The following is a 12,612-nucleotide window of genomic DNA, read 5'->3' as shown; positions in this document are numbered from 1 at the left end:
CAATAACTTTTGTTTTTCCCAAAATAATATTTGAAGAAATGGATGTTTTGGATACCCTTTATCCTTTCAAAAAAAAAATATAAAACTTAGATATCCTTCCTTTGGAAAATATTAGAGATCCTTTACGCTGCCCCTGTTTCCAACAATGTAATAATGATGCAATTACAAAGAAATTGATAAGAAGACTTAAGATCTGGTTTCCAAATTTTGCACAGTCTCTTAAAATGTCTTTAATTAGGAGATTCCACATTCAATTTCAATCTAAGAGTTCCCTAACCCCAGAAGCCCCAATTCACCCTTTCAGAACCCTTGTTCCTAGGGCTTGGTCAATCCCACACGTGCCAACACTTTTCTAACCAATTAAAGATGCAAACATCAATGTTTTTTCATCACAAGCATGTTCCCAAACTCAAACACTGTCCTTATTAAGACAAATCTCCTGCTATAGGTCCGTCCCCTGAACTTTAACCCTTGTTTTCACAACCTTCTCACTTGGTGGCCACCAATTCTTCAGATTACATGCTCATTACAAGGTCAGTAAGCATGGTACATGTTAGAGAAGTGTCTACATAGATATGGAAAAAAAAATAGATATGGAAAAAATAGAAATATAAAGAGGGGGGGGAATAAGAGAGAGTGAGATACAAGGATAACATGAGCCAAAACTACCAAATTACAGTGCTTGAATCCTTCATTAGAAAATTGACACCCAAATTTGAATATGAGTCTACAAAACAACATGTCCCTTCCACTTGTCACACTCTTTAATTTCCTTTTAAAGATGCTCTATGATTTTCCATAACATGCATTGTAAATTTGTTAACAAGTATAGCTCGCTCTTACAAGTATCTTATGTGTATAGATTCATCCCCCTCTCATGTGAGATATCTCTCTTTCCTATACATCACAACTATTTATTAAACTTTTAGTTTTACCTTAATCTAGTTACTATAGAATAATAACAACACATTCCAATCAACTGGTGATTATGTTACAATCATCAATTAATGAAAACACATAAAACTATCAGTGATTATGTTACATTTATGATTTTTAAAATGACTTTTTTTGCAAATAATCCATCTTTTCTCTACATTATCTGACATTTTTTAATTGATGATAAAGAATGGTGGTTATGTATTGAAGCTTAACAAATGGAGAGCTTCTCAAGCTATTGATTTGTTTCATGGAGTTCCTAATAAATCTTAAGGTTCTCATTTAGGTGACCAATTGCCAGGAGGTCCACGAATATTGCCTGATAAAGTTAATTGCCAGGAGGTCCTAATTGATCTTGACTGATAAAGTTTATTGCTAATCAATATTGTATCAAAAATTCAAACTAATTAGGTATTGAATTAAACTTGATAAACAAATGATAGAGAAGGAAAAATTTAAACATGAACAAGATCATAAATCATATGACGATGACATATTGCAAATGATTAACTTATGCTTAAACAGTGATAAATTTTATTGTTAATCAATATTCTATCAAAGTTTCAAACAGATTAGATATTGAATTTAATGTCATAGATAAACATATCCAATTTAATGTCATACATGCACATATCCAATTTAATGTCATACACGAACATATCTAATTTAATGTCATACATGAACAAACATATAATATAAAATGATAACCAATAATGTCATGTACATTAACAAACACATAATATATTATGATAACCAATAATGTCATATATGAACAAACATATCATATATTAACCAATAATGTCATAAGTCAAATAATGTCATACATCAAATATAACATGTCATATACATCAAATGTGTATCAAATATGTCCAATGATGCCTATATATATACATATCTAGATCAACTATATCTTTTCCTTCCCACGAGGGGAAGGAAACAAATCTCTTGACGTCTTCTATCGTCATGTGGAGGGAGATGGTGGAGATGACGGGGTCCTCCTGACACACCCGCTTGTCCTCTTGTTGAGGCTCTTCTCCAACTCGAGCTGATACAAACAAAGTAGATATGAATCAATATTTATTATATGTTGAAATCAAATATATGTACACACAAAATCAATTATTTTCTTACCACCATCAAATAGTCACTTTGTAAGTCCACCTTGAAGGCTCGTGGATGATCAGGTGCGATGAGACCCTACAACAATTCAATAAATATAATCACTTATAAATAACATTAGAAATTTTGAGACTAACTATTATAAACAACTAAAATGAAGAAAATTCTTTCATACCTCAGTCAATGGTTGTGAGCTAGCCATAGCTACGACCACTCCACAATCAATAGACTGTCGGAGATGAGGAGGTGTGTTCGATGTCATGAGCTGCATGTCATACAATACACGTTACATGTAACATGAAACATGAAATAAATATAATCAAATGAATTAAATTAACATAAAACAACTGTACCTATACGAAGCTCATACGATGTCTATGCTTTGAGTCCGTAGTAAAGGTTGAGGGTCCTATGGAGAACTGATGCACATGCATAATTTTTTTGTCAATCCTTAATATGATTACTTAATAAATATATGTATTAATTAAAATGATTAAATCGATACATACCTCTGGACTTGTGGAGGGGACAAAAAATGGGCCTGGAGGATCGCTACTAGGCCCAACAACACTCTAACCCTGAATTTTGAACAATGTCAATAGATGCTAATTAATTAATCATTCACTATACATATGAAATGTGATCAAATTAGTAAATTATAATTGTAATTTACCTGTGTGTCAATGCAAAATGTGTCATCCAGGAACTGATCAGTAACAAGCCCATCATCCACACCATCTCCAGCATGAGTGTCAAATGTGCATAGATCCACATGAAGTGCACATGTGACCACGACACACAGAAGGCTACCCCTCAACTAATGGGTTCATGAAATGGATTAGGGTCTACGTCAAAGCATTAATGGTCCCTAGCTTGCTGGCCTCTACATGTTCCTTCACAACTAAAGGAATAGTCACATGCTCATGTTGTGGCTTGACCACAGGTGCCCTAACTACATTAGGGTCACGATGTGCTCCTGGCCTCTCAAATGATGACCCCCCACCTCTACCCTGGGAGTTTAATATATCAAAATAATTGGGGATCTCCCCAAGGACAAACTCACAATATAATTTCTTCAAAAAATACATGGGGACCTCGTGATTGTTGCAAGGAGGGGCATCAAAAACCATCCACCATCTATCCCAAAAATTATTTCTAATAGCATCATGTATGCACCAATGGATGGGGAATCATTTAGTACCCTCTCTAACAGTATTTTGCTCACAGGTTTTTCTAAATAATGCACATATTCTACCTTTTGGTATTTCTTTTTTTTTAACATCTTCATATGACAATTTATCTGCATAAAATCTTTTTTGTTCATCCCTCTTAACCCACCAAATATCTAACTAACCACTAACTGAGGCTATCTGGGTCTTAATGGATTCGAGGGATGATGCCAATTGAGCCCTCATTGGATTGGTTTGCCCAAATTCTTTCAATCGAGCAATGAGTCCTTCTAATTCAGTTTTGCCTCTATCTATTTCATTTATTATATTTTCTTGTGTGCCTAGCAGAGGTCTTGCAATTGGTTTGGGTTGTGGAATTTGTTGTTCTTCTTGAGGAGGGTTTTGGTTTTGAGGTTCTTGAGGGTTTTGTAGATTTGCCAGTTGATTATGGACATTTCCTGATACAAAATCAATTGAAATCCAAATAAATAAACAAATCTAAATAAAAATTGTAAAAACCCTACAAAACAATATGAAAAACATATCAAATAATGCAAAGTTAAGTTTAGATCACATACAACGTCGGCGTGGGTGTGCTTGTGATCTCAGATTTTGTCAACGAGGAGGCATATTGGCAAGGGATGGTGAAAATGTTGGATTTTTCAACCCGCGTGCGCGCTGCTTTGCAGGAATAGTAAAAACCTTTGATGAAAATGATGGGCTGCGGGTGTGCAACCAATCATATATATAAATTTTTTATTTTTATATAAGCATGTACACACTATTGAAAATATGAAGAAAAAAAACTTGTCACCTTTTTGGCACCACAACTTGGTGCATATGCCCAGGGAGATAATAGAAACATGGTAATCTCTTAAGAATTGGGATGATCTTGATTTATTGAGAATTTGTGCCCATTAAAATTTTCTTGTTTAACTTTGATTACTTTTTTCATTGTCATAATTGAATCAATGATAGTTGCTTTGTTGAATAAAACTTTTTTTAATCCTTTGTCTAGAGGTCTTAAGTTTTGGAGTAAAGATTTGATTTTTTCTTTAAATGGATAATTTGAGTGAATATAGTGATAATAAAATAAATTTTAGAACCTAATCTAATGCTACAATGAAAATTGTTAAAGAAAATAAAATTGACGCATTTTTTTTTGGCATTTTCTACTTTTATTTATTAAAAAATTGTCCAATATAAATACATAAAAGGAAAAATGTTTTTATTTTCTTTATTCAGTATATTTACAACTAAAAGAATGAGATGATGAACTATGATTCTTTTGTTTTATGTTGTGATAGTTCAAGGATTGAGTGAGTGTGAAGTTAACCATTTTTTTTTATAAATAGAAAAAATAAGGGGGTTGGCCCAATTACAAAAAAGATATACAATAGAAACCATAGACTAACATTAACAATTGAAAAATAGCTACAAATCCACAGACAATTACCAACAAGAAACCAGATCAATTAGTCCTCACTACATGTTTAACCAAAAATATAAACTAGCATAAGAGAGGAAACCATATACTAATTCCTCTTCTCCACTCAAAAAACCACTTATCCTAGCTAGTGTAATTGTTGAATACTTTAGAATAACTTAGAGGGAGGGGGGGGAATCAGTTAACCAAGGCTCAAATGCACAAATAAAACTTTTCAATCCTTAACATATTCATATCCATAAAACCATATCATGCATGCATTTATTAGAACATTCAATAACTTAACTTAGTAGGTCATTGTCCTAGGTCAAAATAACTTTACAAAAATGTAAGCATAAAATACTACAACTCATTCACACAATTTGACACAAGGATTTTAAGTGGAAACCTAATTTGGGGAAAAACATTAGCAACATGCTACCAATTCAATATTTATGCTTTTGGGTGAGATTGTGTGTTAGTTTGACAGCATCAACATTTTGGATCATACCCAATGATCCATCATCAGGATGAGAGAGCTAAGAGAACATGGATTGAATAGCATGGGTTGTGGAAATCTGTTACAATTTATGCTACCAATTTTCACTCTTCTGAAGTGATGCCATGTTAAAGGCCAACCCTATTAAAGGTTACAATACACATTGTTAAATGTGACTTGGTTAAAGGATTTCAATCACCTAATTAGGAGTGAGCCTTCTTAGAGGACTTTAGAGCATTACATTAGAACATCACCCAATTAAAGGATTTACAAATGGTTGTTAGGTCAACCTTAATCCAAATGATTTATCCAAATCAATACAGTTATTAGAAAGTAACAATAGGACTTGATTTGATAATAAAATACAACTCACTTGCAAATTATAGATCTCTGGTTCAGTCCTCCATTCTGCTTGGCATTCATACTCTTCACCTTGGATAGCTTGTTCACTTTTCAATAATTCATCCTCTTAAGCCTTCTTTCTTTATATGTCTATTTTAGACTCTTCTATTCGGCCACCATATGAAGCAACAACCTAGACTTCTTATCTTCCTTAGGTTCTCACACATGAAAATTGTTGCTTCTAGTCTTCTATCTCTATAAATAGAGAATTTAAATCTTTTTTTGTTTAACCACAATTATCCATTTTAGGGTTAGGTAAGATTCAATGAATCCAACCACTTTTCCATTTTAGTCCCTTCTAGAAGCTTCTTCTACAATCCTCTTTGAATCCAACTCAAAATAGTTTATCTTTAATTCTGTGCCACTAGCTCATCATAGAAATGTTCCACATGCTTCATACATTTTAAGAAATCAACTTTGTTAGCTCAAATTTGTCAAATCTTCAATTAAACTCTTTTTACTTTCACTCAACATCCACACCATTCACTCAACAATAACAATCTTCTGATGCTTAGCCAACACTGGGTTACTCGACATCAACTAGTTTTTCCTTGCTCGATCACTATTGTTATTTCCCTAATTCTTGGCACTAACTATATTTTTTTGACGCTCAAGACATACTAACTTTTTGATGCTTGGCACATACTAAATTCAGCTCAAGGCCCAAATGTTTGCTTGGCTTACACTATTTGCTCAGCCAGGCTTGGCAGACACTTTTTATGAAAACTCTTCTTCTAGGCTTAGCTTAAGTAACCATTTACTTTAGCTTTAATTAGATCAACAATACATGTTATCATCAATGTCTTACTTGGTCTTAGTGCTCCTTTTATACACCAAATAGCTCAACCTTTCTCTAGGTACTCTTATCATCTTCCCTTTTCAAATCCTCTTCATCATTCAAACAAATGATAGCATTCAAACCAAAATGTAGTTGTCTTACTAGCAAGTAGTAAGTTTGATATCATTGACAAAATAATTATTGTTCCATGATAGCTTCTATGCTTCAAACAACCTCTTTTCAAAAATTTCCCTCTTTGGCATTAATGGCAAACCAATACCAAAAACAACACCAAAAAGAAAATTAATACCTTTGAAATATCTCCCTCTATCATTATATGTGCCTCTTTCTTTTCCTTCTTTGATCTGAACTTTTTGATATCTCCCTTAACCTTAGATCTCCTTCTTTGAACTCTCTCTACTATCTCCCTCTTTCTTATATCTCCCTCTTTGATAATAATGCCAAAGACTTTTCATCTATTCAAACAGATATAATCAATTCAGGTTCTCCCTCTATCACCTTGCATGTGACTATAAATATTCTAATTCAGCTCCTTCATTACTTTAGGTAGCTCCTAAAGTAAGATCCACTGCACCAAATTTTAAAATATGTCATTCAACTCAGTTGATCCAGGGCACTACTCTTGCTTCTTAAGTAGCTTTGCATAGGGGTATCACCCCTAGTTTACCTCTAAGATATTCATGTGCATTCTTAGGTAAACCCTTTGTGAATATATCAGCTATTTGTTCTTCTGTATTCATATATTTCATTCTCACTTCTTTGTCTTGAACCAGCTCTCTCATGTAATGATACTTGATTGCAATGTGTTTTGTCTTTGTGTGCATTGCAGGGTTTTTTGATATGTTTATAGTGCTTGTATTGTCACAATAAAGTACCACAGCTTTAGTAATTTCTTCCTTCATTCCTTTGAATGGCTATTAGATCCATACCACATTTGTGCAATTCACTACAATAGCCACACATTTAGCTTCAATAGTAGATTGTGATATACAATTTTGTTTCTTACTAGTCTAGGTGACCAATCTCTTTCCTAGGAAAAATGCTCCTCCACCTATACTCATTCTGAAATCAATGTAATAAGCCCAATCAACATCTATATAGGCTATTGATTCAAACTTATCATTCTTCTTGTAGTATAGACCATAGTCTTCTATTCATTTCAAGTATATCATGATACTTTTAATAGCCATCAAATGATTCTCCTTAGGATTTGCAAAAAACCTCGCAACAATCCCAACAACTGATGCAATGTCAAGTTTGTTATGAACTACATATTGTAATTTTCCAATCATGGACCTGTACAATGTTTGATTTACTTTAGCAAAATCATTAGTTTTGGATAGTTTTTGTCCTATCACCATGGGAGTACTAATAGGTTTTGAATCCTCCATACCAAAAGGGTAAAAGCACAAACTTATGTCACCATTTGTGATATCGACAGGGTTATGGCCGAAAGGGTTTAAGCTATAATAGTTTCAGCTAAAACGTCTACGACTATACATACATGGTGCTTTTCTGCACGGATGTAGGGGAGTTATGGCCGAAACCCATTCAGTCAAAAGGGTTTTGGTCGTAACCTTGGTGGATTTATAAATACTAAAAAATCGCTTGTCATCGGTTATTTCACTATTGCGGTTTTCAAGTGGTTAGAGTGTTTCAGTCGTAATAGGTAAGTGCATTTTTTATTTATATTTATTTTTGTTTACTTTTAATATTTTTTAGTTATTACATGTTAGCATTAATTAAATTAAAATTTTTAAAGTGTTTTAGTAATTAAATTAATTATATTTTAAGTGTTTTTTTAGTAGTTGATTATTTAGACTAGTTAATTTTCTTTATATAGTTAGATCTTGATATGTTAAAGATAAAAAACAATATAGTATTTTTTAATCAAATATGTAGATTTTACATGATCAAACATAGAAAATTCAAGTTGAGACATAGATAACTAAAGTAATTACACTTGATAAAACATTAACATAGTATAAACCTATATAGATAACTAACATGTAACTTGAAATACTAGGTGGAACTAAACTATAATAAGTTCTAGTTGTTCAAACTTGAAAACTTAAAATTTAACCAACTTCAAACTTAGAAAACTTGGAAATTATAATAACATGTGTATAAAACTTTGAAAACTTGTTAAGACCTCAAGATAGCTAAAAATTAGTTACATTTTAGAAAAAATTAACATAGTAAACCTATATGTACTAAATAGCATACATGCATATTCTTTGTTCACATACATGAGCTAGATGTGCATATTTGAGCTAGATGTTCACATACATGAGCTAGATGTACTAAATAACATGTGCATATTTTTACTTACATTCAACTTTGTATATATTTATATACATACATGTTTTAAATTAAATTTAACTTTTAGTTTTATATGTACTTATGTATGTATATCTTAACTCTGCATTTATAGATAGAGATCTTTGCATATATCATTATGGCATCTGGTACTAGTGGAGCACCTATTTCATTAGGGGAGGCTAGTGTTTAGGGAGGGGGTCATAGTGTTGATTCAGGCACAACACGTAGACCGATATCATCCTTTGAGGAGAGACAACGTTTGTTTACAAATACTATTGCTAGGCTATCTTGTGCTCTCGACTATCTTGATTCTACATTGTTGGCTTCTACCATTAAGATTATTTCTATTAGAGATGAGTTGTGCTAGATGATTAAGATGATCTCTACGTACAACCCATTTGATGATATTAGTATTGAGACATTTTACTCTTCCCTTTCTCATAGTGTCACTGGCACTATGAAGTATACACAGATTGATGGTGAGGTCTCCACCACTATGGTGAAGACTATGTTTCCCTTTTACATAGATAGGCCTAGAGTTAGAGGTTATTCAACGATGAAGTGTACAGATCAGCTCATTGCTCCGCTTATATATCCTTGGTGGTTAGCTGCGCATCACAGGTGGCCACAGAAGGATGAGTTTCCTCTTTATTTCTGCAAACAATTGTTTGCAAAATTTCATTTACATCATGATGTCGATTTTACAAATTTTTCAAGTCATCTTGGATAGGGCTTCGACCAATTTTCAGAGAGATTTAGACCTACAAACACCCCTATGCCCATTAATAAATGGGAAATGGTGGGTCCAAACCTTTTGGTCATGCTGAGAGGTCCACAGATGACTACTGCGGGTTTGACCATTCCTAATGATACAGTCACGAGTTAGATATTTTCTAGCATTTCCACAGTTGCCACACACTTACAAGAGATATCTTCATATAGATGTGGTAGATATATGTTATGATCTCATGGTCCCATTTCAACAGGTGCATCCTCTAGCACAGGAGCTGATGATCTGTATTAGATAGCAGATATAACATCACTAGTGGTTTTGTCTATATCAAATGTGGATGCATTGCATTGTATGGCTTCTTATGTAGCATTCAATCTTCTTGGTTCATATCAAGCCTTGTCGATAGTCACGAGGATGCCTCTTCATGACATTATGGACACATCAGCCATATTTTGTCACACATAGTAGGATCATAGTCCTCATAGAGATAGGAGGATATCGTTGCACATTCTATGGCACTTGCTCCTATAAAGGGAAATACAACATGTGTCCCCACACCTACTCAAGATCCTATAGCACCTACTCTTGCATAGCCTAGCCTTAGAGCACTTGCATTCCGTGATTCAGATATTACTCTATCACTACATGATTCAGATATTAGTCAGATTGGCAGAGCATTACATGATGCTATGATAAATATTGTAAATTTTTATATGTTTATATTTATTTTTTACTATAATTTACACATGTATACAGTTTGTTTAGTGTACTTAAGATCTTTTATATGTTTGTACTTAGGTCTATACATACATATTCTTGAGTGATTCAATTTAACTTGTGTACATGTACATGTGTGTTCTATAGGGTCTTAGTGATAGTCTATTGCATTTTGGAGATCTTCACACCCCAACAGATCCTGCACGACATGAGTCATAGGTATGTTATGTTTTTATTATTATATATTTGATAGATATATATTGTACATATGATATAATGCATGCACATATATATGTATAATTTTATAATTTTACAAATTTCTTTCATTTGACACAGGGTTCAAATCCAGATCGTAAAGGCTTTTGGGGTTAAGGATCAGGAGGGGGATGTGGTTGATCTTAGTTTACACATATCTATTTCATTGATGTTGACACACACACACACACACACACACACACACACACACACACACACACACACACACACACACACACATGTCATTTCAGATACTTTGATATGGAGATGTATGTTATTTTAGATACATGTGTTATTTCAAGTACTTTTATATGGATATGTATGTTATTTTAGATACATGTCTTATTTCAAATACTTTTATATGGATGTACATGTTATTTTGGAGACATTTTATATGGTATTTTAGATACATTTTACATGGGTACATACATTATTTCATAAATGTGTTATTTTACATAGATATACATATTATGTTCATGTCTTATGTTCATGTTGATTGTATGTATGTTTTCAATATTCATATTTTTATTTCATAGATCATGTGTTATTTTTTAATGTATGTGTTACAATATTTAATCAATAAATTTAATACATATTTAAGAACATAAAGAGTACTAGTTAATGTCTTATGTATATGTTAAATTGATCTTTTAATGTCTTAATCTTTTATGTTTATGTATGTGTTATTCATGTTTCTGTATATGTTATTCATCTTAATGCCTTATTCATGTTTTTAGTATTCATGTTTATGTATATGTTATTCATCTTAATGCCCTAATCGAAGTGTAATTAACTATATTTAATGACATGTCTCAATGGGAGATCCTAAATGATACATAAGAATGTAGATTAAAATGTATTTTTTATTTCATAGATGTATGCATATATGTTCATGTTAAAAGTAGACATGTATGTTTTCAATATTCATGTTTATGTATATGCTATTGTTTTTAATTCCTTAATCTAAGTATAATTAACTATATTTAATGACATGTCTTAAGGAGAGATCCTAAATTATGCATTTATAAGAATGTAGATTAATGCACATATAAGAATATAACATATACATGTACATAAGAACATATAAAGAGTATGAGTTAAAAAAAGCATGTTACAACATTTAATTAATAAAAGTTAATACATATAAGAGCATAAAGATTATATACATAAATACATAAGAGCATTAACAATCATAAGAAATCATAAACAATGTATATAAATACATACAAATACTAAAGACGTTGTCTTAAGGATAGGTTCTAAAAGGTGGTACTAAGGGGATGTCCTAATAGGTGGTCTTAAGGGGAGGTTAGGTAATAGGTAGTCCTAAGGGGAGGTCCTAAGAGGTTGTTTTAAATGAGATATCCATGTCTAATTTAAATAAAAATAACAAAACATGTCTAATTTCACATATCCAAGATAAATGATCCAATTTATAGAAATTTAATTAAAAAAATATTTTGTCAACATTAAATGTGAAAGTATAAGAGCTGTATAGACATAGCTGAACTAGAGCTCCACAAACATTGTATTGTTAGGATCCTCTCTAATTTTTATTATCTCTAGAAGTTTTTCATGTTCTTCAATAGACAGTTTCCACTTTTGATTTCCACGACGTCTTCTTCTTTGTATTGCTTCAAATTGTAATTTTGTTGTTGTAACATGGTTATTGTAATGTAAAACTTTTCCTCTAAGCTTGTATTCAATAAATTCAATATCACTACTAGTTACCCTTGTTTGTTGATAATATGTTCCTTCAATAACAACCAATCCAATTAGATATGATTGTTCATCAACATCTATAGTTCCTTCTAGCAACTTGTGTTTTTCTTTTGTGTATCTTAAAAGATAATAGTCTGCATTTTCCACATTATCTGGTAAGGCTTGATCTACAAAAATATCTCTTGCATGTATATAAAAATAGATAAATATAAATTAATTTAAAAACGAATGTACATGTATATTAATATATATATATATATATATATATATATATATATATATATATATATATATATATATATATATATATATATATATATATATATATATGTATATGCACACAAACCTACCATAACTAAATTAGAATTGCACTCATAATTAGCTGAATATACATGATCATGAATGTCAATGTCAATGTCAGCATCTTCAAAAGGAGGTTTTCTAACTATCTCCTTCAAATCCCAATGTGAAACATATCCATTCACAATATTTTCACATACACTCACTGGATTG

General features: G+C 31.9%; 1 protein-coding gene across 1 annotated transcript in view; it reads left to right on the top strand.

Moving 5' to 3' along the window:
• HB1 (hemoglobin 1) overlaps nucleotides 1-10,803 on the top strand; it is a 130,788-nt gene extending 119,985 nt beyond the window's left edge. The window contains exons 7-8 of the transcript XR_016364101.1: nucleotides 10,270-10,341; nucleotides 10,459-10,803. The gene's annotated coding sequence lies outside the window, so the exon portion shown is untranslated. The remainder of the gene's footprint in view (nucleotides 1-10,269; nucleotides 10,342-10,458) is intronic.
• Nucleotides 10,804-12,612: the final 1,809 nt, after the last annotated feature.

The sequence above is a fragment of the Cupressus sempervirens genome, chromosome 4 (assembly GCF_028749045.1).
Source record: "Cupressus sempervirens isolate cs-2001-9-10 chromosome 4, ASM2874904v1, whole genome shotgun sequence".
Lineage (NCBI taxonomy): Eukaryota > Viridiplantae > Streptophyta > Pinopsida > Cupressales > Cupressaceae > Cupressus > Cupressus sempervirens.
This window is presented reverse-complemented; position numbering and strand designations above follow the sequence as displayed.